This window comes from Schistocerca gregaria, chromosome 2 (genome assembly GCF_023897955.1).
Source record: "Schistocerca gregaria isolate iqSchGreg1 chromosome 2, iqSchGreg1.2, whole genome shotgun sequence".
Lineage (NCBI taxonomy): Eukaryota > Metazoa > Arthropoda > Insecta > Orthoptera > Acrididae > Schistocerca > Schistocerca gregaria.
Genome location: NC_064921.1, coordinates 361,996,171 through 362,022,250, shown reverse-complemented (window position 1 = coordinate 362,022,250; position 26,080 = coordinate 361,996,171). Strand labels below are relative to the sequence as shown.

The 26,080-nt window shown below is 44.3% G+C and overlaps 1 protein-coding gene across 1 annotated transcript in view; it reads right to left on the bottom strand.

Moving 5' to 3' along the window:
* LOC126337076 (pseudouridine-5'-phosphate glycosidase-like) overlaps positions 1-26,080 on the bottom strand; it is a 1,418,644-nt gene that overhangs the window by 919,389 nt on the left and 473,175 nt on the right. The gene's annotated exons all lie outside the window — the stretch shown is intronic.

Below are 26,080 nucleotides of genomic sequence, written 5' to 3'. Positions count from 1 at the left end.
GAAACAAAGGTGATCTCTGGCATTTTGAAGTACACCATCAACCCTCTGTTTGTGTAGGTTGCTGAGTCGGTAAATATGCTTGGTCTTTTGGAGGAAAATGTGTGTATGTGTATGTGTAAAAGAGAAAACCTGTGTCACCTATTACATATCTATCTAATCTGTACGTCGACTAATCATAAAGTATTAATTATAAGCTCGAAAAATCAAGCTACAAAGCTACAATCTACATTTCGTCTACATCAATAGTCCGCAGGCCAACTGACGGCGTAAGGTGGACGGTACTACCTGCTCCCCCCCTCCTTTCCTGTTCCATTCGCGAATCGCACGTGGGAAGAATGATTGACGGTAAACATATTCCTTATTAACAATGCCTCTATTTTAGCGTCTGCCATTGGAGTTTGTTGAGCATCTCTGTAACGTTCTCACGCCGAGCAAGCGATCCCGTGACGAAACTCACCGCTGTTCTTTGGATCTTCTTGTCTCACTGATCAGGGTTCCAGATTGGTGAACAATTCTGAAGAATCGGTCGAACGAGCACCTTGTAATCCCCTTTTTTTCGAGGATGAGTTAAATTTCTTGAAGATTCTTACTAAGACTCTCAGTGTGACGTCTACTTTATCTACTAGATTCTTTACGGTAAATACTGCTTCCAGAAATTTTTCATCAACAGTGTTCGCCTACTTAGCTGAGTGGTACCGTGCTTTCCTACCATGCAGTGGGCCTGGGTTCGATTCCCGGCCATGTTGAAGATTTTCTCCGTCCGTGGACTGGATGTTGTGTTGTCCTCAACATCATCTCATCTTCACCGACGCCCAATGTCGCGCCACGTGAAATGAGACTTTCAACCAGTGACCAAACTTCCCTGGACGGGACCTCCAGACGAACAATGCCACAAGATCATTTCATTTTTTTGTCACCAACAGTGGAGTTGTACATTAGTGGATTTCTTCTCCTACGTAAGCGCAATCTGTTACATTTATTTACGTTCATGGTCAACTGCCAGAGGCTGCATCATTCATCAATCACTGGGGGCCGAACCGCACAGTAACTCTAGCTTCTATGTGGGGCCACTGAGGCTATGGCGGTGACGAAGCCTCTCCGTCGTTTCTAGGTCCACAGTACAATACAAATACTTTAATATTTCGCGATCGGTTACCTCAATATCTGCCATTTCGACGTTCATACGATGTTTGAAAGGAGGGTACGTATTGCGATCTTCCATGGTGAAAAAATTTCGGAATGCTGAATACAATATTTCGGCCCTCTGTCTGTTATCTTCCATTTCAGGGTCAGTATCGTCACTGAGAAATGAAACAGATGATATCGAACGGCTTACTGCTTTTTCATAATATCAAAACTTCTTAGGATTTTTCTCGTATCAGCCGCCAAAATTTTACTTTCAAAGTCATCGGATGTTTCTCTCATTGTTCTCCTTACGTTCATGTCCACTTCGTTCAGATTTTTTTTTTTTTTTGACAGCTAGATTTTGACTTTTTTTTGAATCACTGATGAAGCTATCTCTGTTTACGTAACAGTTTTCTAAAACGGCTATTAAACCACGGTGGATCTTCCCTTCCCTTAAGACGTTGCTCGGAACGTACTTGTATAAGGCATACTGAATTATGCTTTTGAATTTTTTCCATTTGTACTCGACATCATCTTTCCCAGAACTGAATTTTCACCTTGATTGCCCAGACGCTTTACTGTTGTATCCTGTCACTCTTGCTAAACAAAAATATCTTCCTATCTTTCCCAACATTCCTTGCAAAACACGTAGTCATAGTTCCAATCCCAGGTTTATGATCCGTGATACCATCCTTTATTATGTAACAAAAACCGAATTGCTGCTATAGCAGTTATATAATGCAGTATACTCTTCATAGTTTTTTTTTGTGAATTAATGTCAATAATTTGTTACTATAGCAACAATCTGAATTTTTCTATTCAGTGTCTCTAAGAGATATCTTCACCATTGCGGGCACACTGGATCGTAAATTATTGACATTAATGGCATGTAATACTGTGGGGGGTATACTGCATTATGTAATTACTATAGGAACACGCTGGCTTTTATTACATAATATCTCTAAGAGACACCTATGCCGCGAGCCCACTGGATCATAAATTACTGACATTAATGCCATAAAATACTATGGGGAATATGCTGCGTTATATAACAGAGCAACAATGAAGATTTTATTATATAATGTCTCCAAGAAACATTTCCAACGCTGCGGGCCCATTGGATCTCAAATTGTTGAGATTAATATCACACTCTACTATGGGGAGTATACTGTTTTCTACAACTACTACAGCAACCATTCGAATTTTATTACATAATGTCTCTAACAGATATCTTCGGCACTGCGCATCCCCTGTATCGTAAATTATTGACATTAATATCATAAAATGCTATGATGAGACCTTAGTGCTATTTGCATTGCTTAAGTGTACAAGACATTTACGCTTCCTCTCTCAAGTTACAAAACTATGTGTTCATCCGAAATTGTTTAGATATTTCTAGGAAACGTCTTCATGTATGTCTGTCGTTTGTGTACAATGAAATGTGAGACATTCAGAGTCCTGTATAATGGTCTGTGTTCTATGAATATCAGTGTTTGCCTTATGCATAAGATTGTATCAGACTCCTAAGAGAATCTTATCCATCACATCCGTAGACAATTTGGAATAAACGGAATTGATCGTTTCGTAGCTATAGCGATTCTGAGTCAATTACAGGAATGGTGCGATTCTGTCAGAACTATGTATTCTTTTCTCTGGACGTCATCAGCGGAATCGAAGTACTACATTCCCGCATATTCATGTCCGTACAGTGAGATGAATTTAGGGTCTTATCTACATGTCTAAAAGTCCTGGAAAGTTTACATGCGAGTCTGCCATATGAATTTAAAACAAACATACCCCCTCAACAAATACATGTCCTACACCTCGTCAAACGGTTATGATCACGGAAATAAACCGCAGTTACAGTGGCACTGTTCTTTGATTTCGTAAAGTACGTCTCTTATTGCAAAATAATATGCATTATAGGATGGATTCTACGTTTTGTATGACAAACTTGGGCATATCAATGTCATCAGCAACATTCTCCTCTCATGTAACACAGAATCGAAGCTGTAATGTATACTGATATGGTATTGACAGCCCTTTCCATGTTTCAAGAACTGGCAGTAAATTTCCGATTCCTGTAGAAACAATAGCGCTTTTCTCGCAACATTTCGACATCCAACTTAGAAATCCAGTAGAAACGTCTGATGTCGTTAAACGTTTATTTGTGTAAAGCGTATCAAACCATTGAAGAACGACACTTCAGCGAAGTCTTTACGTTGGATGTCAATCGTTCTGCTGACAGTAGCAACTGTACGTTCTGTTAAGTTTCGCAATAATGTTTCACGAAATAAACGTCCACATGCCTCTGAATTGCTTTGATGTTTTGTCGATACCTTTACAAATTATTACATTGTAGTGGATGAAGAAACTGTTGTCTAGATCATCACTTTTTTTTTCCTTCTCCCTGAACTTTCATTACAATAAACATTACTGTACTCCTTTCAAATTTTACCAGCGTCCTAAATACCATATAATCTCAGGTAACAATAAAGAGGTGTAGGACGTCGGGGCGCCTTAGAGGTGGACTTCTTGTAACACCGCCTGCCACCGGCAGGCGACGGGTAGCACAAAAGATATCCTTGAGGTACCTGACGTCTCTGAGATGTTTACCCAGCGACCGTCGCTATTGTGTCTCAGTGGGCTGCTCTGACCTATACAGTTAAACTCCTCTTACTACAAGAGATATCTGGGTATGCCACTAAATTAGATACCAGAGCCTTTCTTTTTCAATAAAGGGGTGAACTGCATCTTGTATGGATTAAATTGTCCCAGAAACAGCATGTTAGCGGTAAGTATTCCAATCCTTGACGTGCCGATAGGTTCTAACAAAACTTAAGTGTTATGGAGACGCTTCGGGAATCCCTGGACGGAAGGCGGCGTTCTTTACGGAAAACACTGTTGAGAAAATTTAAAGAACCGGCAATTGAAGCTAAGTGCCGAACGATTCTGCTCCCGCATACATACATCGCGCGCAAGGACCACGAAGGTAAGATACAAGAAAGTAGGGGCCATATGGAGGCGTACAGACAGTCCTTTTTCCCTCGCTCTATTTGAGAATCGAACAGGAGGGGAAATGAGAAGTGGTGGTACACGGGAGTCTCCGCCACGCACCTTACCGTGACTTGTAGAGCATCTATGTAGATGTAGATACAGAGCGCAGATCTACAACAAACAAACCGTTGACTCAAAATCGTATTTATGTGTTTCTACCAATTTTATAGTTATTTATGAAATTATTTAGCGGCAGTTATTATCGAAACACGGTAAACGTGTACTGACACGTCAGTGAAACTTTCCTCTAGATTAGATTAGTTTTTCGTTCCATAGATCCGTGCTGAGGAGATCCTCGTGGATGTGGAACACGTCATTTTTTTTAGTTGAAATAACAATACTAATAGTATGAGTATATAAAATACATCATTTGTTTCTATTAAAAAAAATTGTCAATGGAGTAGAAGGAGTTGGTCACTAGTAAGTCTTTCAGGTTCTTTTTAAACTGATCTTTACTTATAACTAAATTTTTTGTGTTTGCTGCCAAATTATTGAATATGAGTGTTCCTGAGTAGCGGACTCCTTTTTGAACTAAAGTGCTTTTAAGTCCAAGTGCAAATCATTTTTGTTCCTGGTATTGTATGTTGGAACTGAGCTGTTTGTTGGAAAAAGAGATATATTATTTAGGACAAATTCATTAAGGAGTAAATATACTGAGAGACAGTAGTTAGTATACCCAGTTCTTTGAAAAGGTTTCTACAGGACGTCCGTGAATTTACTCCACAAATAATACGTATTACACTAACCAACACATTATTAAATTCAATGTATTTCCGTGTTGGTGGAACAAAATTACACAGGTGATAAAGGAACACAAAAATCAGGAAACTAACGTACTGGCTGGAACAATTCAGTCAACGGTTGCAAGTCACCATTTTTATCAACAGCTAACGATAACAAACAGTAGCGGAGACAGCCATATGAAAAAAGGGTTTGTTACCAATCAAAAAGCCACAACGTACTGTTGGTGTAATCTCGTTAGTCCATTCATGTAGAAGGCTAAAAGGATACCGAGCGAACTGGCGCAAAGGTTAGCACACTGGACACGCATTCGGGAGGACGACGGTTCAAAATCCGCGTCCGGCCATCCTCATTTAGGTTTTCCGTGATTCCCCTAAATCGCTTCGGGCAAAAGCCGGGCTGGTTCCTTTGAACGGGTTCGGTCGACTTCCTTCTCCATCTTTCTCTGATCCGATAGGACCGATGACCTCGCTGTTTGGTCCCCTGCCCCAATCAACCAACCAAGCAACTAAATGGATATTCCGGACATCGATCAACGTCGCCTTGTAATAGTTAGCCGGCGCTTAGTAAAGCTACAGAGAGCTACTAGAGGCACAGCACACAGAAAAGCTGACATTGGAGACTAGTTATCGTATGGACTGCGGCTCAACAGAGAAGGCCCGTCCTGCCGGCCTGGGACTGGCGTTTATCACGCGACAGCGCGTGCCGTTTCTGGCGCGGGCCTCCGCGCCGCCCTTAACGGCCCGGCTAGGGCGCACAGCACACCAGATGCTATCTGCCGCGAAACGAGCCTTTCCTCGCCGTTCGCTCACAAAACGGCCAACGGTTCTTTGCGATCTTACGAGCCCGCATAACGGCCCGGTCTTTACCGGTTCCTTCTTCCTTCATGAGTACCTTCCTAGACCCCGGCCTATCTTTCCGCTTCATCTAGAAGGGAATGTCGGCTCGAACGGGTGCTTTGCTGCCGAAGTTATTAGTCCTGAGATTTATAAGTAACGGCCTCGAAGGCTTCCGATGAACACGTTCATTGTTCAACCAAAAAACTTTTCATATCAGTACGTAATGTATCTATAACATACGAAATGCTGTACCATATCATAGCAGCTCAGGCAGCATCCAAGCAGTTCTGTGAAGTTATGTTGCTGAATTCGAAATGAATCCAGCTCCACATCCGAAACACAGTTTTGGATACTGCGTCGAAATGTGAAATGTGGTCGTGGCAGCTCCTCTGCGTGAAATGTAGTATACTGTACGGCTACAGAAAGAAACTGATTCATAAGCTGGCTGTATTAATTATTCGATAAACTGTATACAATAGTTCTCTCTTGTAGAATGTTCAACGATACAGGAACAAAAGCGTAATTAATACTATATGCACTTCCTCGTTTTCGGTTAAACGCAAATGAAAATAACTGTTATACGGGAAATTGGCTGGGACACCAAACAAAAACTGTCTAGATGCGGCAGAGTTAGAATGTTCGATGTTAGGAAAATACACTAATGGCCATTAAAATTGCTACACTACGAACATGACGTGCTACAGACGCGAAATTTAATCGACAGGAAGAAGATGCTGTGATATGCAAAATGACTAGCTTTTCAGAGCATTCGCACAAGGTTGGCGCCGGTGGCGACACCTACAACGTGCTAACATGACGAAATTTTCCAACTGCTTTCTCATCCGCTAACAGCAGTTGACTGGCGTTGCCTGGTAAAACGTTGTTGTGATGCCTCCTGTAAGGAGGAGAAATGCGTACCATTACGTTTCCGACGTTGATAAAGGTCGGATTGTAGCCTATCGCGATTGAGATTTATCGTATCGCGACACTGCTGCTCGTGTTGGTCGAGATCCAATGACTGTTAGCAGAATATGGATTCGGTGCTTTCAGGAGGGTAACACGGAACGCCGTGCTGGAGCCCAACGGTCTCGTATCACTAGCAGTCGAGATGACAGGCATCTTATCCGCATGGCTGTAACGGATCGTGCAGCCACGTCTCGATCCCTGACTCAACAGATGGGGACGTTTGCAAGACAACAACCATCTGCAGGAACAGTTCGACGACGTTTCCAGCAGCAGGGACTATCAGGTCGGAGACCATGGCTGCGGTTACCCTTGATGCTGAATCACAGACAGGAGTGCCTGCGATGGTGTGCTCAACGACGAATCTGGGTGACCGAATGGCAAAACGTCATTTTTTCGGATGAATCCAGGTTCTGTTTACAGCATCATGATGGTCGCATCCGTGTTTGGCGACAACGCGGTAAACGCACATTGGAAGCGTGTTTTCGTCATAGCCATACTGGCATATCACCCGGCGCCATGATATGGGGTGCCATTGGTTACACGTCTCGGTTACCTCTAGTTCGGATTGCCGGCACTTTGAACAGCGCACGTTACATTTCACATGTGTTACGACCCGTAGCTCTACCCTTCATTCGATCTCTCTGAAACCCTACATTTCAGCAGGATAATGCACGACCATATGTTGCAGGTCTTGTACGGGCCTTTGTGGAGACAAAAAAAATGTTCGATTGCTGCCCTGGCCAGTACATTCTCCAGATCTCTCACCAATTGAAAACTCCTGGTCAATGGTGGCCAAGCAACTGGCTCGTCACAATAAGCCAGTCACTTCTTTTGATGACCTTTGGTATCGTGTTGAAGCTGCATGGGCAACTGTACCATCCAAGCTCGGTTTGACTTAATACCCAGGCGTATCAAGGCCGTTATTACGGCCAGAGGTGATTGTACTGCGTACTTATTTCTCAGGATCTATGCACCCAAATTGCGCGAATGACACATATCTTCTTTTTTGCTTTTTTTAGAGGGGGGGGGGAGAGCAATTCTTTGCAACAATATTTCTCTTAAGGGAAAGGTTTCGTGACTGTCTTACGAATTCAACCCTGTTCGTCAACATCGATTTAATTAGGAGACACCTAGAACTCCAATGCTTTCAAAATCATCATCTGAATCAGAAAAACAACTACAGTTTCATTACATAGTTGTCCTGACGTTAAGAGCTAATGATAATTAAGTATAATAGTTTAGTTTAAGGAAATCACACAGGTGTTTGCCCCAACTGACTCAGGGAAATTACACAAAAGTGAACTTGGTAGGTTGGCGGGGGGGAGGGGGGGGGGGATTCGAAACGCCTATGTCCGAGAGCGTCTCTTAACCACCGATCTACCTCTCTTGGTAACTTAAGCTGTAATTTAATAATAAACGTAGCCCAAATATAAATTAAAATATACTATTTTTCAGGCGGCATACTGTTTCATATCGTTATAAATATCCACTGTGGGGAAATAGGAATCAGTTTAGACACTTATTTCAATCGATTACTTTCAATATTTTTACTCCAAGTCATGCCTCAGATGGTAAGAAATCTACTGAGCTAAGCGTATTAATTTGTTACACTGTTCAATACATTACGAATACTAACGATATTTACACAATATTTCGAGGTTCTTGGGAAATTATCCTTCTTGTACAATTAATCCTATTTTCGAAATGAAATCCATGTTTAAAAATAAACAAGCAGGAACACGCAGCTGAGAGGTAATATATTGGACAAAACACTCAGACTCGTGAAATTATTATCAATTAGCAGAAACGCAAGAATTTTTAAAAACAATAACATTGTTTCTGATGCCAAATATTTTTAATCTTGACATACTGCATTGAACTTTGGTTAAACTTAAACTGAGTTCTATTGATAGTTTGGCCCACAGTTTTAACATGTCAAGACGGTTGAATAAAATTCTCTCTTTGCAAGCCTCTATGTAATTAAGTAGTATAAGGGCGCGGCAGGGTTAAGGGTGCGGGATGGAGCACTATGTCGTTTACTAAATACATGTGAAATGTTGCCATACGAAAACACAGAAAGATGGCAGCACGACATATGTTTCACGAACAACCGTCATACATTCTCTTTATAGAAACCACGGCTGTCTGCCACTGTAGAAGCACGGGCCTAAAATTTCAGCAAATTATTTGTTAGCGAGCTGCTGCTAACTGCTGCAACACTGTTAAGAAAATGAAAATGGCTCCAAGCACTATCGAACTTAACATCTCAGGTCATCAGTCCCCTAGACTTAGAACTACTTAAACCTAACTAACCTAAGGACATCACACACATCCATGCCCGAGGCACGATTCGAACCTGCGACCGTAGCAGCAGCGCGGTTCCGGACTGAAGCGCCGAGAACCGCTCGGTCACGGCGGCCGGCCACTGTTAAGAATCATAAATAATATATCCTGAGAAACACGATAAGAAACATTGGATTTTTACTTAAGTAATATCCACAGAAAATTTTTTAACTTGTCAGAATTCCTTACAGAGACTGAAGAAGCGCCCGGATTAAAAACACGGCGGAAAAAATTTACCCATTGATTGTTAACGTAAAAACTGATTTTGAATAATTTTAGTGTAGCTATCTCCTTGCGGTTGTCAGATTAGATAAATTTTACGTTCAACTTGAAGAAATATACTGCGTCTCCTAATTAACCAAAATCAAGAAACAAAAACATTAAAATAACACTATCTTATCAGTGATGAGTTTTTAATAGAATGTCTCTAAAATTCAAATTTCTTTTTAAAAAAAGACCAGAGATTACAGTTTAAATTTTATATGATACTGAAATAGGTTCAGTCACTTGTTCGCAGCAGTGCTTCAAATCTCGATGAGAACGTCAACAGACGAAATCTCAAGACAGGTGCACTCGTATAGTGATACTACATTATTATTTTATTAATGAATTAAGGTGTAAATTTAAATTCTACTACGTCCTCGAGTCGAGAGTGAGACGGAAATTAATAAATACTAATCCGTCTGTACAGTAATTTTGGACCAGGTTAATTTTGTAGCAACGCTTTCAAACTGTAATTATCGTCGTTCCATTAGAGAAGCTCCTTCTTTGAGAAAATGACGCCAGGACTGCAGGGATATATTCCTGGGAGGCAGCCGGCGGTTAGGACCACTCAAGTAACGGCAACATAACAGCACTGGACAGTGCCCTTTGATCTCGCTGTCGAGACAGACATAAATTAGGGTGGCAACTGAAAATAGTGCCTACCATTTCAGTCTGCCGTTTTCTTGTTGGGATCAAATTTTTAAATAGGACCCAGCAGGGCCATTCAGATTCTCTTTTGTCATTGTCCTAGAGCAGTCAACATGTAACGTCCTATCACAAAGGACCCCGCGCACAACGCCAACCGCCTCGTCACAACATTGTGAGATGCTACGGCCTATAGGCTAGGTAACGCTCCACCACGCTACACTGTTACTGGTCGTCGCTACTATTTCTCTTTCTCACTCGTCTCAATCTTATTTCTGTATCTTTTATTTTAACTGATGCTTAATAAAATATGAACTTGATACTACTGCCCTCTTTCCTCCCGATTTCAGACCTTAAATTTTTCGTTGCTTTGTAAATCTTGATTGTTGAATGTATCTCAGTTAAAGAGTCCAGTTTAGGCCTTCCTACTGTTACGATCTTGGTCTGCCCTTGCTGTTCGCCAGCATCCCATATTAGCTTTGACAAGTCGATCAATGTTCAAAGTGTCTGATTCACACCTGCAGGTAGGATCGAGTATAGGCGCTTCCAAGGCCGCACGGTGTGGCACCGGTTCCATTGGGTTTCATTTGTTAGCGGAGGTGGTGGGCAGGCGATGTGGAACACCATAAGATGCAGTGTAACAAATGGATTAATGTGATTTAGAAAACTTTAATACCCTCGAATGCAGATCGAATACATGAGGATGTGATTGCGGATAGGGAAATTTCGGTGTGCTTATTAATTTCTCTTATCCGTACAATCTTCTAGTAATATGTTGAAATGACATAATTTTCGAAGTATTGATACGTGGATTTTTCGATATATCGTGTGTGTGATTTCGACATATCTACGTAAAAGGTCGATATTTGCTATACACCGTATTTCTGATAGTTCGTAGGTTTGAAACATGGCACTTATCATTTAGCTTTGTTCTATGACAGAACTGTGATGTACACTGTAATTTTGACACTAAATTTGTTTAATTAAAAATCATTTTTACTGCTTACGATTTTTTTACAAATATAGAGCCGGTTAGCGACGCAGAGGTCTTCCAAAGTGAAAATAACACTTGAAAGTCAGCAACAACGCTGACAGTTCAACTGTGTGTCTCAATTATATTTTGGCTCAAAGGAATTATACTCGAAATTGGTTGCAGTTTAAATACGAACAAAAAAATTATGACTTCAAAAATACATAATAGAAAATGTGCAAAAATTGTGCTTTTAAAAGCGATTCTTTTCATATATCTACAGAAACATAAATCTTGTCTGCTGTAAGAATGAACATTACACCACTTTTGCACCTATATCGTGATTTACAGTAACAAGTGGAATACCCTTACTTCCAATATTTTTGAGGTGGTCCATTTACCGAAAGGAGCTTGAATATGAACTTGCAACATAGATTATTTCTTTTTCGTGTGATTGTGTTAACAAACTTTGTAAAGAGTTTGTCAACTGGGGCAGATCTCACTGCAATACTAAAACATAGAAAGTCGAGTACATATATTTAATATTTTTCCTCATCTCTGAATGACTCGTTCTGTGAATGATAGCTAGAGGTATTGACAAATAGAGGGACATTTGTGCTGAGTCAAGATGTGCGCCACTGGAAAAAGGATCCCTTTAGGGATCACGCTTCAGTGCATTAGCTTAGTAACTTACAACAACTCGGGGGAAAAAAATCTGCGAAAGATGCATTGTGTCACTTCATCAACCGCAAGGCAAGAATTCATACACACTGCACCATGCAGATTCATTGGACAGCCGAACTGAGCAGAAGGAGACGCAGAAAAGTACAGGTGTCACCGATTGGTCAGTGGCAGATACACTGGGAATTAACAGATTGTTCAACGTTTATATATAAAGAATACAAAAAACATCATTACTAAAGCCTGATTTATCGATAAAATGTATCTAAACTGGCGATACATCGATTGTACAATATCAGTGAATGAATGTAGCTATTACTTCCACAACATGTCGATAATTCCGACATATTTCTAGTAATACGCTTCCTAGTTCTATTCGTGCAACGACAGGTGAATGAAACAGCACAAATATCTAATAAAACGATAGAATGTATGCAGTTATCATGAAGTTCTGTTCCGTTATTTTCTCAAAAATAATCATTATTATTTTAAGACCACTCTATGTACGTCATACACCTTCAAATGTCGCCCGCCGGAGTGGCTGAGCGGTTCTAGGCGCTACAGTCTGGAACCGTGCGACCGCTACGGTCTCAGGTTCGAATCCTGCCTCGGGCATGGATGTGCGTGATGTCCTTAGGTTAGTTAGGTTTAAGTAGTTCTAAGTTCTAGGGGACTGATGACCTCAGCAGTTAAGTCCCATAGTACTCAGAGCCATTTGAACCATTTGAACCTTCAAATGTCGCACCGGACAGCAACATACTCTGCGCCTTCTGTAGACCTACATCGAGCTTTCCATATCCTGTGGGCAAAGCGAATGAAGTAGGTGGTGTAATAAGTCAAGGTTTATTACAGTCTCGTATGCATACAACTGCTATTAAATATGGAAATGAAGGAAGGAAGGAAGAACGGGGTTTAACGACCACATAAAAGATGGAGTACAAGCAAGGATTGGGGAAGGAAATTGGCCGTGTTCATTTTGGACGAACCATTCCGCCATCCACCTTGGGGGAAACTGTAAAAAACGTAAATCTGATTTACCAAACGGAGGTCTAAACCTGAGTGCTCGCAAAATGTGGGCCCAATGTCTTAACCATTACTCCATCTAGTACGGTAAAATGTGCATAGTAATACAGGCTGATACAATACAGAGTACTTTCAAAATCATGTAAATAAAGTAGTCAGAAAAAAAAACTTTAGATGTAGGTCACGAATGTGATTCGCAAATTTTGAGATTAAAAGGAAACAACTGAAGTTGGTACACCAGTATCGAAATAAATTTAGGTTTTAAATACGAGACTCTTAGTAATTTAGATTTTTTTAGATTTCTCTTTCGAGTAATTGCTTGGCAGAGACCCAGAGACCTTGAGTTACTGATGTGTATAGTTTCCCTTATTAGCAGTGTGAAGTTTGTAGAGGCGCTGAGATGCATCACGGCACGTATGGCCCCGCACAGACGAGCGATTTCAACCGTGGCGTACAGGCAGGCGGGCGGGCAGGGGTCCGCTGCTCTACGGGCCGGCAGGGGGCGTCAGGTCGGGCGGGCGACGTAATCGCGCGTTCTGACACGGCCCGTGGGACTGCTGCGTGTTGTGACACGCCGGTGGGACACCGGTTGCTTCCGCAGCACGTCCTGATTGCACAGGGGCCCCACAGGATATGCGGCTATATCCTAATCCTCCTATTACCTCCACTGCGCAACTTTACTAATCGGTTGACAGCAAAAATGCATAAAAGAAAGACAATAACTGAATCGGAAGATATAGTTTCGGTGAAGAAAGGTCTGGCCTCAAAAATAAAGCCTTTATAGTTATCCCCCAGGAGGTCCACAACTCTTTTGTGGATACGTGTGTGGCGAGCACGGGGCCCCGAGCCATTGCAGCTTCCTTTCTTTTCAGGTCTGCATTTCCTTTCCCTTCCCCTCCTTGCTCCTTTCCCCTCGCCCTCTCGTCTCCCTCTCTTGGTGTCCTTGCTTATGTTGGCCCCCGCTATCCTCCTGGTTCTGTTGGTTTCACAATTCGGCTTTGTTGCATAATCATCTCCTCCTTTTGAAATTCCTTAGTTCCCCTCTGGGGCATGACCTCCATTACAAAATTTCTCCTCCGTAGTGTGGGCCATTTGGGGAAGAGCACCTTACCTAGTGTCTCCGACGTGCGCCCTCCTAGTACAATCTACCTTTTCTTTCACGTCATTGTCTGATGCTAGGGTGCATAGCCATCACGGTAGACAGCCCGTGTGGTTGGGTCGCTATGTACCCTTTTGGTTGAGTCCCCTAAACACACAGGTATCACACTTCTGATACCTGAGCTGTGACCACCTCATTCATGTCTTGGAGTGGCTGCTCGTCATCCTGGAGCATCGGAACTCCCGGCAATGGCCGCCGTGCCAGACGGCCCTTGCTGTGGCTGGGTGGCGCCCATGAGGAGAGCCCCTGATCGGAGTGGGTGGTATCAGGGCGGACGATATGCAAATGAAACGCATACGGGTCCAGAACTCTGGCCGTTCTTCTGCGGCCGTCTCTCTGCGTGGAACTGATTCCTCAGGTGCTGCGTCTCTTGCCTCTTCGGCCTTCCCTTCCACGGCCACCCCCTGGAAAGAGGGTCAGGCCCGTCGGCTAGGGCGAAACCTTTCCCCCATTATCTAGTTTGCACCAGGACTGATGGAGATACTTTCACCAATACCAAACCTCTATTCTTTGGGGAACACATTGAAGACAAGTTTGGCGCAGTGGACTCCCTGAGCAAGATGTGGTTGGGTTCGTTGCTGATAAAAACTGCTTCAGCTGCCCAGTCTGCGGCCCTTCGTGCCTGTACCCATCTTGGCACAATTCCTGTGTCCATTACCCCCCACCAGTCTCTAAATATGGTACAAGGTGTGATTTTTAACAGGGACCTCATCCTCCAAACTGATGAGGAACTTCGGGACAATCTCCGATGGCGGGGTGTTCACTTTGTTCGGCGTGTTCAGAAGGGTCCTAAAGACAATCGTATTGATACTGGTGCCTTTATCCTGGCCTCTGAAGGGGATACCCTCCATGAGAAAGTTAAGATTATGGTTTATCGATGTGATGTGAAGCCGTACATCCCACCTCCTATGTGGTGTTTTAAGTGCTTGCGTTTTGGACACATGTCTTCCCCCTCCTGTGTTTGAAAATTGTCATGGTAGTCATTCTCCACGTTCACCAGATTGCCCAGTATATAAGAAGGAGAAAAAGATACAGGAGTGTAAGTACCTCGATCTACACAGAGGCCCGTAAGAAATATACACGACTTCACCCTGTGTCCCTGACATCTAGTTACGCCTTGGTTACATCTTCACCCCTTCCTTACCCCCATTCCGGACCCCTCTCCTTCCCCCGTCCCATGCGGCTTCCACACCTTCTCCTCTGGGCGCTGCTACCCCTCCCCAGCCGGAGAAGTGTCCCACTCCTTCGGCCTCTGTCGGTCAAGGGCGTCTCTCCCGGGATGCCCTTTCCCGGCACCTTCCAGGCCAAAGGTCTGCTGCCGCGCGACGACCGCGAGAGCCGCGGTATGTCGGCCCCCAGGTCGCCCGGTCTCTTTCTGTTCCTGATCTTCCTGCACCTGGCTCCTTTATATCACACAGCCCTCCTCGGTCTCAGCCTGAAAAGAAGAAGAAACATAAGTTCCTGGACAAAGAGCCTCTGGTGTCACCGGAGGTCTCTTCCCCGACTTCACAACCGGATTCCGACCTGTCGTTCATGGATGTCGCCCCGTCCTTGTCGGTGACGGGTGGGGACCCGGCGGAATGATTGGATTTAGCGTGTTCAGCCCCCATTTGAACCATCGTTCTGTGGTTCTCCAATGGAATTGTAATGGATACTATCGTCACCTTCCGGAGTTAAAATATCTTCTTTCGTCCTACTCTGCAGCTTGTGTGGTTCTCCAGGAATCTCATTTTACTGATGCTCGCTCACCGACCCTCCGTGGGTCCCGTGTTTTCTGTCGAAATCGGGTCGGACCCCTGCGGGCTTCTGGTGGCGTTTGTACGTTGGTCCGTACAGACATTGCTAGCACGTGGATTCCTCTTCAAACTACATTGGAAGCGGTTGCTGTTAGGGTCCACTTAGACTCTGCGGTCACAGTTTGCAATCTTTATCTCCCTCCTGACAGGACTCTTACACCTGCTGCCTTAACTGCCCTTCTTCAGCAACTTCCTCCTCCCTTCCTCCTCCTTGGGGATTTTAATGCTCATCATCCCTTGTGGGGCAGTGCCTTTCCATCTAGAAGAGGTCTTCTTATAGACCAATTTATTGCAGACCACGACCTGTGCCTTCTTAACGATGGCTCCCCTACTCATTTCAGTGCCTGTCATGGTACCTTTTCTGCCATTGATCTTTCTCTTTCTTCTCCCTCTCTCTTCCCTTCATTACTCTGGTCGCCACACGACGACCTTTGTGATAGTGACCATTTCCCGTTGATTATCTCGCTCCCTTCCCGCTCCCCGATGGACAGGTTACCTCGTTGGTCTTTCCAACGTGCCGATTGGCCTCTATACACAGCACAGGTCGTGTTTTCTCCCTCTTTGTCGGGTCATACTGATGACGTCCTACGTGACGTGTCTGACGCGATTGTTCGCGCTGCTATCCTTGCTGTCCCGCGCTCATCTGGGCCATTTCGTCGCCGGCAAGTCCCATGGTGGAGTACGGCCATTGCCATTGCCATCCGTGATCGCCGTCGAACTTTGCAACACCTTAAGAGGCACCCATCCGTAGCCAGCCTTACTACGTTTAAATGCCTCCGCGCTAAAGCCCGTTATTTAATCAAACAGAGCAAGCGGATATGTTGGAAACTATTCGTTTCTTCCCTTGGTTCTAGTGTCCCTCTGTCACGGGTATGGGCTACACTTCGCTCTCTCCAAGGTTGCCATCGGCGGTCCACCCTTCCATGCCTTCACCTCCCAGATGGCCTTTGTACGGACCCATTAGTTTTTGAAGAACATCTTGCGACCCATTTTGCAGTGGCATCAGCATCAGCCTCCTATCCAGCTGCTTTCCTTCACCAGAAACAGCGGTCTGAAGCTTCCACCTTATGTTTTACTCCTTGTGAGTCAGATTCTTACAACGAACCCTTTACTGAATGGGAATTTCTTTCTGCTCTGTATTCTCATGATACGGCCCCTGGCCCAGAATCCATTCATAACCAACTGCTTGAACATCTCAGTGCTCCACAATGGCAACATCTTCTTCGGATGTTTAACAGTATCTGGCTCCCTTCTCAGTGGAGGGATAGCATCGTGGTTCCTGTCCTTAAGCCTGGTAAGAACCCCCTAGCTGTTGACAGCTATTGGCCAATTAGTTTGACCAATTTTGTTTATAAGTTACTTGAACGGCTCAACTGGGTCCTCGAATCTCGGGTTCTATTGTCCCCTTACCAGTGTGGCTTTCGAGAGGGACGGTCTTGAATCGATCATTTACTTTGCTTGGAATCCGCAGTTCGGCAGGCTTTTTCCCAGCGCCGCCATTTGGTTGCAGTGTTTTTTGACCTTCGCAAGGCCTATGACACGGCCTGGCGCCATCGCATCTTACTTACCCTTCATCAGTGGGGTCTTCGGGGCCCACTCCAGATTTTTATCCGAAGTTCCTGTTCCATCGGTCATTCAGAGTTCGAGTTGGTACTGTTTTTAGTTCTCCACGGACCCAGGAGACGGGCATCCCACAGGGTTCTGTCTTGAGTGTCCTTTTCCTCATTGCTATCGATGGACTTGTGGCCTCTGTCGGTTCCTTGGTCGCCCCTGCCCTGTATGTAGATGATTTCTGCATTTGGGTTAGTTCCTCCTCGATGGCATCTGCAGAACGGCAGCTCCAGCGAGCTATACGGCGTGCCTCTGCATAGACCTTCTCACACGGGTTTCAATTCTCTCGTTCAAAATCGCGGGTGGTCCACTTCTGTCACCGTACTACGATCCACCCTGATCCAGAACTCTATCTCGCTGCACAACGATTGCCTGTGGTCCCGCAGTTTCATTTCCTGGGTCTTCTTTTCGACAACAAGCTCACTTGGCTGCCCCATATCAGACTCCTGAAGGTAGGATGTTTCCGTAAACTCATTGACTCATTGTCCTTCGCTTCCTTGCCCACTCCTCTTGGGGTACGGACCGTTCCGTCCTTCTCCGTCTTTATCATGCTCTAGTTCTGTCTCGCTTGGACTATGGTTGTCAAGTTTATGGTTCAGCTGCTCCTTCCACACTGCACGTGCTAGATCCAGTCCACCATCGTGGTATCCGTTTGGCCACCAGTGCCTTCCCTACTAGCCCTGTTGATAGTCTCCTGACTGAAGCTGGGATCTCTTCTCCCCCCCCCCCCCTTTTCTGTTCGGCGGTTACAGCTTTTGGTGTCTTATGCACTCGCTATCCGTTCCTCTCCTACTCATCCTTACCCTCCGCTTTCTGTAACCCCTCCTGCAGCGGTTTAACGGCTTCACATCAAATCCCACTTCGCACAGTCATGGGCCAATTCTTGGGAGGCTACTCCCCTGTCTAATAAACTTCATGCGATTAAGGTGACACCAGGCCCGTGGCGTTCTTCCTTTCGCCTCTCCTGAAAGGACTCGACCACACTGTGTCGTCTCCGCATTGGCCATACCAGGCTGACCCATGGTTTTCTTTTGCATTATGAGCCACTTTGTGGTTGTGGAGCCTTCCAGTCAGTAGCCCACATTTTGGTTAAATGCCCCCTTCATTTGGCTCTGCGTGCTAAGTACAGACTCCCCTACACTTTACCTTTGATGTTGGCTGACGATTCCCGGATGGTCTCTCTGGTTCTCGGGTTCCTCCGGGAAACTGGTTTTTATTCTCAGTTTGAAGGTTTTTAATCTCTCTTTGGTGTTGAGGCAGGGCGGTGAGTGTTTGGGTGTCTCCCACTGTAAGCCGTGTTTGGAGATTCCCGATTCACCTCCCTGAGCGAGATCCTCTTTTCTTCCCGTTTTACTCTGTTTTTACCTTTTTTTTTAAGGATTGGTTAGTCTCCTTTTCCCATACATATTTCTACATTCTAGCGGTTGCACCTTTTAAGTCACAGGTGGTCTTGCCTATGCTCCTTCAGCTTAGCGTTGGGTTCGTTCTCTTGCCGACTTCCCTCATTTTGTTTTTTACCATTAACAACATGACTGCCCTTTTACGTTTTTCCCTTTTTCCCTTTTATTGTTCTGACTTTTCTAAGATGTCCCATTAGCGGAATGGACCATATTTGAAACAAGGGACTGATGACCTTGCTGTTTGGTCCCTTAAACCTCAAACAACCAACCAATTTGTATAGTTATCTACGTAGCACCTCATAACAGGATGAAATGGAACGACCGATTCCACATACTGACGCATATTACAAGAAGTGATCGTTGGTGACAATTCGTATTGCTTGCAGTTTACTAATCACGCGCATACGCTCTTCACGAGTAACTGATTAAACCAAATAAGCACATGTCACAAACTCACTCAAAGCTTCCACTCCCTAATGGAAAGCTTTAGTCCGGTACAATGAAAATCTCTGTGTTACTAGCATGATTCAGCATAGAGCTTGCATTCTGGTAAAAGTATTTTCTCCTCATCGTGAGGATGCCTAGTTTAGCCCCTCACAATGAATTTTCATCATATGGTGAATAGTATTAGTGGATCGCAACTCACGTCGTCACACACAAACAACTCAGAATAATAATGCGTGAGGATAAGAACCAGACAAATCATACAGTATTAGTAGTAACTTAGATTTCTAGAGCGAGTACTCCGTATTACAGCCAGTGTAAGGAAAATATTACGTCTTGAATTCAGTTCATTCTCGACGACCGCTTCAGCGGGTATAATACATAGTTTGTATCAAAATATCACTGACAGAAGTAGATCATAAAGAGTCGGTACAGTAGGGCAACTTACAGTCAGTACGTGGCACAGATTCCAAAGGTCTAGCTTACTGCATTGCGCAACACAATTAAGTTGTCACTTTTCGAAAACCCGTGTGTGTCTCCCTTTGCGACGCAGAAGTTTGAAATCTGGCTCAAAGGTGCTTACATCCATCTTCTGTAATGATGCAAAAGTTTGGCGCCCAGTGACGTCACCCTCGGGCACGGCGACGCTTCAAACAGCAAGGTGTCGGCACACGCAGAAGAGGGCCAGGGCTCAGAAGTTCATGTGAGATGTAAGGTGGGTTAATGATGTCACACTGGCAATAGTTTCACCACAATTCGGCCCATCGCCGTCGTGGGAATTTGGATATTTGTGGTAAGGTCTTATGGGACCAAACTGCTGAGGTCACCGGTCCCTAAGTTTACACACTATTTAATCTAACTTAAACTAACTTACGCTAAGGACAACACACACACCCATGCCCGAGGGATGAGTCGAACCTCCGACGGAGGCAGTCGCGCGGACCGTCACAAGACGCCCTAGACTGCGCGGCTGCCACCGTGAAATTATGTCACATGATCGGAAGGTCGACACACCTCCTCTTCACCACATTTCATCCTTCTTTTGTCGCGTCTGCGATAGAGGTCAGAACGGCGACGCTCAGCGTTGAAATCACGCCGTTTTCTTATGGGTTTCTGTGGGAAACATTTCAGACACAATAATCGCTCAGAATCGACACGAAATGGCCTCAGGGGGTGGCACAAATGACATCAATGAAACCACCCCTTTCCTTGGAGCGTGGATTCCCACACATTTCGAGATCAAAAACGACAGTTCACATTGTGGTGAGAAACAGAACAGCGCTCTAGACACCTTGACACTGCTGGCAACCCGCGGACGGTTCATCTCTTCTCTATGGACACCGTGGGCCTGCAACCCCACTGAACTTGTAGCACCCCATTGCTGAGTAGTGCAAACGTTGTTCTTGCTTTGGTGTACGAGGCGGCAACACTAGGGACCACTCAAAATCATTCGACCAAATTTGAATGTGATCTGAAGCAGCAAAAAGTGCTTGTTATTTTTCAGCCTCCCTGTTTCGCGTTCTCCTCTGTCATCATGGAGGAGGAGAAGGGGGGAGGGTGTATGCGACATTGACAGATGCGTAAATAAAACGGTAAAGGGTCCCTCTAAGATCCCCAGTTTGGTAACAAAATCCTTGGAATCACCCGCTCACTTTTGTTGAGCACTTTAAAAATGTACCTGTACAGAGACAACCCGTGACAGAGTCCTAGGCGCATGCAGTGGGCAACCGTCTGACACCTCACCGATTCCAAGTGCCCGCTAGCAGCGGATAAAGAAACAGAGTAGCCAGCCCGCAGGCACCTGTAACTCCGTCGCAGGTTGTCTATGTACAGGTAGATTTTGAAAGTGCACATCAAAAGTGGGCGGATGACACCGAGTGCGGTGCGAACTGAGTGGTCTTACAAGGATCCTTCACCGTTTTACTGGCGCATCTGTCAGCATCGCACCTCCGCTCCATGTGATCAAGCCAGAGAAGGCGCGAAACAGAAGGGCTGAAAAACTATAAGCAACCTTTGCTGCTTCGCAGGGGCCGTGGTAGACATCACTGGGCACCACGCTGGTACACCGATACGGAGGAAGGTTGTAGGTAACATCGAGCCAAATTCAATCTCCTAGGTCGCAATAGGAGACAGTTACGGGTTTTCCAGAAACTGACTCTTTAATTGTGTTGCGCAATGTAGTTTGGCTGCACGTCAATGAAATTGTGTTCAGTTGTTCTCTCTTTATATTACGCAGAGGCCGTACTGTTCTATTTGGGTTCCAGAAAAAGTCTTTCTAACAAATAGTCCCCACATTCAATGAAGGACAAGCACTGATCAATCGAGCACAACTTTTGAACACTCGTTTGCATATCCCTGAAATTTGATAAAACACGTCTTTCTTTGGTATATCGAGTCTTTGGTGTAGGAACCGCTACCGACTGATACTCTGTGCAAGGTACCTTCTCAAACAACCGGTGCATTCGAGCGAATACGCTGAAGTTACCTTTGGAGGAAGATGAGAGTTTAGTGTCCCGTGAATAACGGGGTCAATAAAACAGAGCAAAACCTCGGATTGTTCAAAAGATGAGGAAGAAAATCGACACATTTTCCTTAAGCCAATTAGGAAAACCGCGGAGAACCTAAATCTGGATGGCTGGATGTCCCGATTGCGATTTGAACCGTCGTCCTCCCGAATACGAGTCCAGTGTGCTACGCACTGCGCCACGTCGCTTAGCAGTTATGTTCGACATTGCAACGTCTGCACTGTGACGGCACTTTTCTGATTATCACCCACACATAATTGCCACAGTCTTAATGTGAAGACTTCGTTCTAATGATCAGTGCCATATACTGATGCAGCATCACGTTCGAGACTATGGATACCTAACCGAAAATTCGTATTACTTTACGTTTTCTTAAACTTGTCTATAGTTGCAATGAAAATCTGCCATCTAGGTCTATGGGAATAATACAAAGCTCGCTTCGTAAATATGGTTCCATTGACTTGACGGAACATGACTGCCAGTAGCGTTCAGCCAGCACGACTCCTCAGTTTCGACTAGTTTCTCAAACCCTTGTGCTCCCTCTGTGCAACACCGTGTCAAACTGGGTACTACAATGAACAGAGATACGGCCAGTGATTTCAACTGTCAGTGAGAAAGGCCGTAGTGTAACTGTAATTGATCGTGAACTGTGTTTCATCTATGAGGCTTTAGCAATGAATAAAGGAAAAATAAACAATTGAGTTCTTACGAACATGCGAATGAGCACGATGAAAATATGAGTCAGGGTGAAAAACAGTAAAATTCTAACTTCGCGATTTTCATCTTGCTATGGTCCTTGCACACGTGTCACCCTGCAAACATTGCACTGAACTGTTACAAAGAAAGATCACGAACAGTAAAGAATGATTATCTGTTCGTATAGTTCTCGAATGGCGCCGGAGGGGCGACAAAATATTTTTTGTTAATCTATTCCTCCATCGCTTAGTGATGTGTTAGTTTCAAGCGACACGACTTTCATCGTATTTAACAGAGAAAAGCGCACATTATTTTTTTATTGTGAACCGATTTTCAGTTTATTAGAGCATTAACATCTATCAATTAAACAGCGTTCACAAGCTTGGTCGCGTGGAAGTAAACAAAACTTTGTAAATTAAAGACATTACTAAGCGTACAGAAAAGGTAGCGTAATGACATTGTAAGGACAAGTGGGTATTAACAACAGTTTACAAAATGAACTGGCCGAAACAGTTATAACAATGAAGAAACGCGGTATCATAGTACACAGAATGTGAAAACACCATAAAAATTACAGGAAACACAAGTACTCAGTTTTGAGCAACAAACGGCAATCACCACTTTTTTTCATTTGCCTTATGTAGAATGACTGAATAAAAAATTTTAGTATAGAAAGAGAAGAGGTAACACTAGGAGCACTTAAGTTACAGAAAAAAGACATGCGAATAACAGTATAAAACATTAACGACCACAGACGTAAGGTACAAACCTGCGATGTGTCGGAATTTGTTGGTAATGACATGACTCAAACGTGGCAAGGCTACAGCGTGCCTCATTGACTTAGCCAGACGAAGATTAAAAGTGAGCATGTGCTCAGTTTATCTGATCATTTAAAACAATATGGAATTTAGTGTTATGGATTGTCTTCCAATAGCTTCAGTTTCTTCCTTTTGCTTTGTCGCACCAAGAAACGTTATGGAACCTTGAATTTCTAAGACAATGAATAATCTAAGCTATGGCGTCACTCAACTTCACGAAAGCCAAGAAAGCTGAAAAAATCACAAATATTGCAAAATCACAGATTTTGTTTTTCTGCATGTCCATCCTGTAGGTGGACTTCATGGAGGTGGATGTAAAGATAACATCCGAGCATAGTTAAATTCTTCCGAATCTCAAGAAGTCATTCGGAACAGAAGAGTTGAAAACCTGAGATTTGAAACTAGAACCATTTGTGAAAGTGAAGGCTGACGTTAACCAGGGATAACTGTAGCAGCATTCCTCTTCGCCAGTATTTACACCCTTGATGTTACACCTAATACCATATTTCTTTGCATCTGGCATGCTCGTGAAAGTACTGAAGACAATGAAGTGTTAAACACGTCATGTGTGGACTGCAGAGCGTTTATAAGGTTAGATCCGCAATAACACGGGTGCTTGGAAAATAATAATTAATAATATGTGAATAGCGACAAAAAGAATATTTGAGTAAATAACTTTATCTTTCTTAAGCCAATGCCCTCTGAAGTTAGCATCATGAAGCGACCGCTACGGTCACAGGTTCGAATCCTGCCTCGGGCATGGATGTGTGTGATGTCCTTAGGTTAGTTAGGTTTAAGTAGTTCTAAGTTCTAGGGGACTGATGACCTCAGAAGTGAAGTCCCATAGTGCTCGGAGCCATTTGAATTTTTGCATCATGAATATAAACAACAATGTGATGAAGAGTAACAAGAGTTGATGTTAGCCAATAAGCAAGATACTTTAGTCGTACTCTCTCTGGCGTTGAAACACTAGTTAAACAATAACACGCTGCGAAAGAGTGCAGTTTTTTGGTATTGAAATCGAGAGTTCAATCACTTTTATTAAAAAGTTCATTGACTTCAGATGCATTCTCGACTATGAACACCAGACAAATGTACGCAACCTAGGGTCACGATCAGGATATACTTGCGGTGGCTAGCGGAATCGTTTCAGCAAGACTTGTGGATCGCGTGAAAGATTTAAATTAGGAGGCCGAATGGCAGACAACTTGAATGTTCATTCCACAGGAACTACCGAGAGTTAAAGTTCGCAACAAGACGTCAGCCTCTTTTAGGAAAGGAGGAGGAGGAGGAGATTAGTGTTTAAAGTCCCGTCGACAACGAGGTCATTAGAGACGGAGCACAAGCTCGGATTAGGGAAGGATGGGGAAGGAAATAGGCCGTGCCCTTTAAAAGGAAGCATCGCAGCATTTGTCTGAAGCGATTTAGGGAAATCACTGAAAACCTAAATCCGGATGACCGGACGCGGGTTTGAACCATCGTCCTACCGAATGCGCGTCCAGTGTGCTAACCGCTGCGCCACCTCGCTCGGACAGGAAAGGAGGAGACTGACATTTCCACAGATTGGAGTTGGGCATCGACAGGCGGAGTTTATGTGGATAATTTTTGTTGCGGATGCTGAAGACCCGGGGCGCTCTGCTCGCTGCGAGCTGGAAGAGTCCCGCAACTGAGCACTAGAAGCCCTGTCCACGCAACGCAAAAAGTCAAGGAAATGGTAGAGAGAAGGTGACGTGATGTGTCGTTACAGCTCTAACTTTGTGACTGATACTTCCAGTGGCTTTGCAGGAAGCGGGACTGTATACTTCACGTCTTGCGGAGGGTACAGGCCAACTATGCCAGATGTGGAAGATCGCTACATATATATACTGAAAGCGTTAATTGAAGTTTTGGATAAAATCAAACTGAATTATTTGCCAAATCATGGCTTGGGGATAAACTATCAAGGCAGTGCACCGGTTCATACGGTGCATTGCAGTCAGTCTGATAGACAGAATTAGCAGAACAGTGGAACATTTCCTACTGAACGACCTATTTCAGTACTTGAAGGGATGAAATGATGGCTTTAAGGACGTCAATGGTGATACAAGTTTATTCACCCCGAGAAGCTACTGCAATTGGATTGGGAAGGTTGAGGGCTGGCGTTGTCGCGGTCGGCTGTGGCTGGGATCTGCGAGGCGTTGCTCGCTGTGTGGAGACGATAACGAAGTTCCAGCGTCAAAGGAGAGCACGCCCGGCACACCCACTGCTGCTGCAAGGAGCGACTTGAGTTTCTCTGCTTTTCGTCCGCGATGAAAGGACGCCCCCGTCGACGAGTCTGGGCAGACGTACGGGGAAGTCAAAGGGCTCGTTCCTGTGTTGTAATCATACAAAGCTGACGGCTCCAAGACCTCACACGTCACATAAAACCTTTGGGATCACAGTCTCACACAAAGAATGTGTGTAAAGGTTAATAAAGTGGCAAAGTGATGAAATTTTGGGCACGTATTTGTCTAGGTAACATATTAAAGTGATTTACATTGCAAAATCAAAGACTAATGTAAGTGCGAGATAAGCAATTGCAAATGTGAAATGCTGGTGCATGAATAACTTGTTTAACTGCCAGGATGTTCCATGCCAGCATGCAAACGTGAATGCACTGTATTGCACAGCCAGCCGGAGTGGCCGAGCAATTCTAGGCGCTACAGTCTGGAGCCGCGTCACCGCCACGGTTGCAGGTTCGAATCCTGCCTTCAGCCTAGATGTGTGTGATGTCCTCAGGTTAGTTAGGTTTAAGTATTTCTAAGTTCTAGGGGACTGATGACCTCAGCAGTTAAGTCCCATACTGCTTAGAGCCATTTTTGTATTGCACAGGTGCCGGTTGTCAGAAGGTGGGATCGAGTTCCATGCCTGCTGCAGTTGATGGGTCAATACAGGGACATTTAATGTACCATGTGGATGACGCTGGAGTTGTCGTTCGATGATGTCCCATATGTGCTCG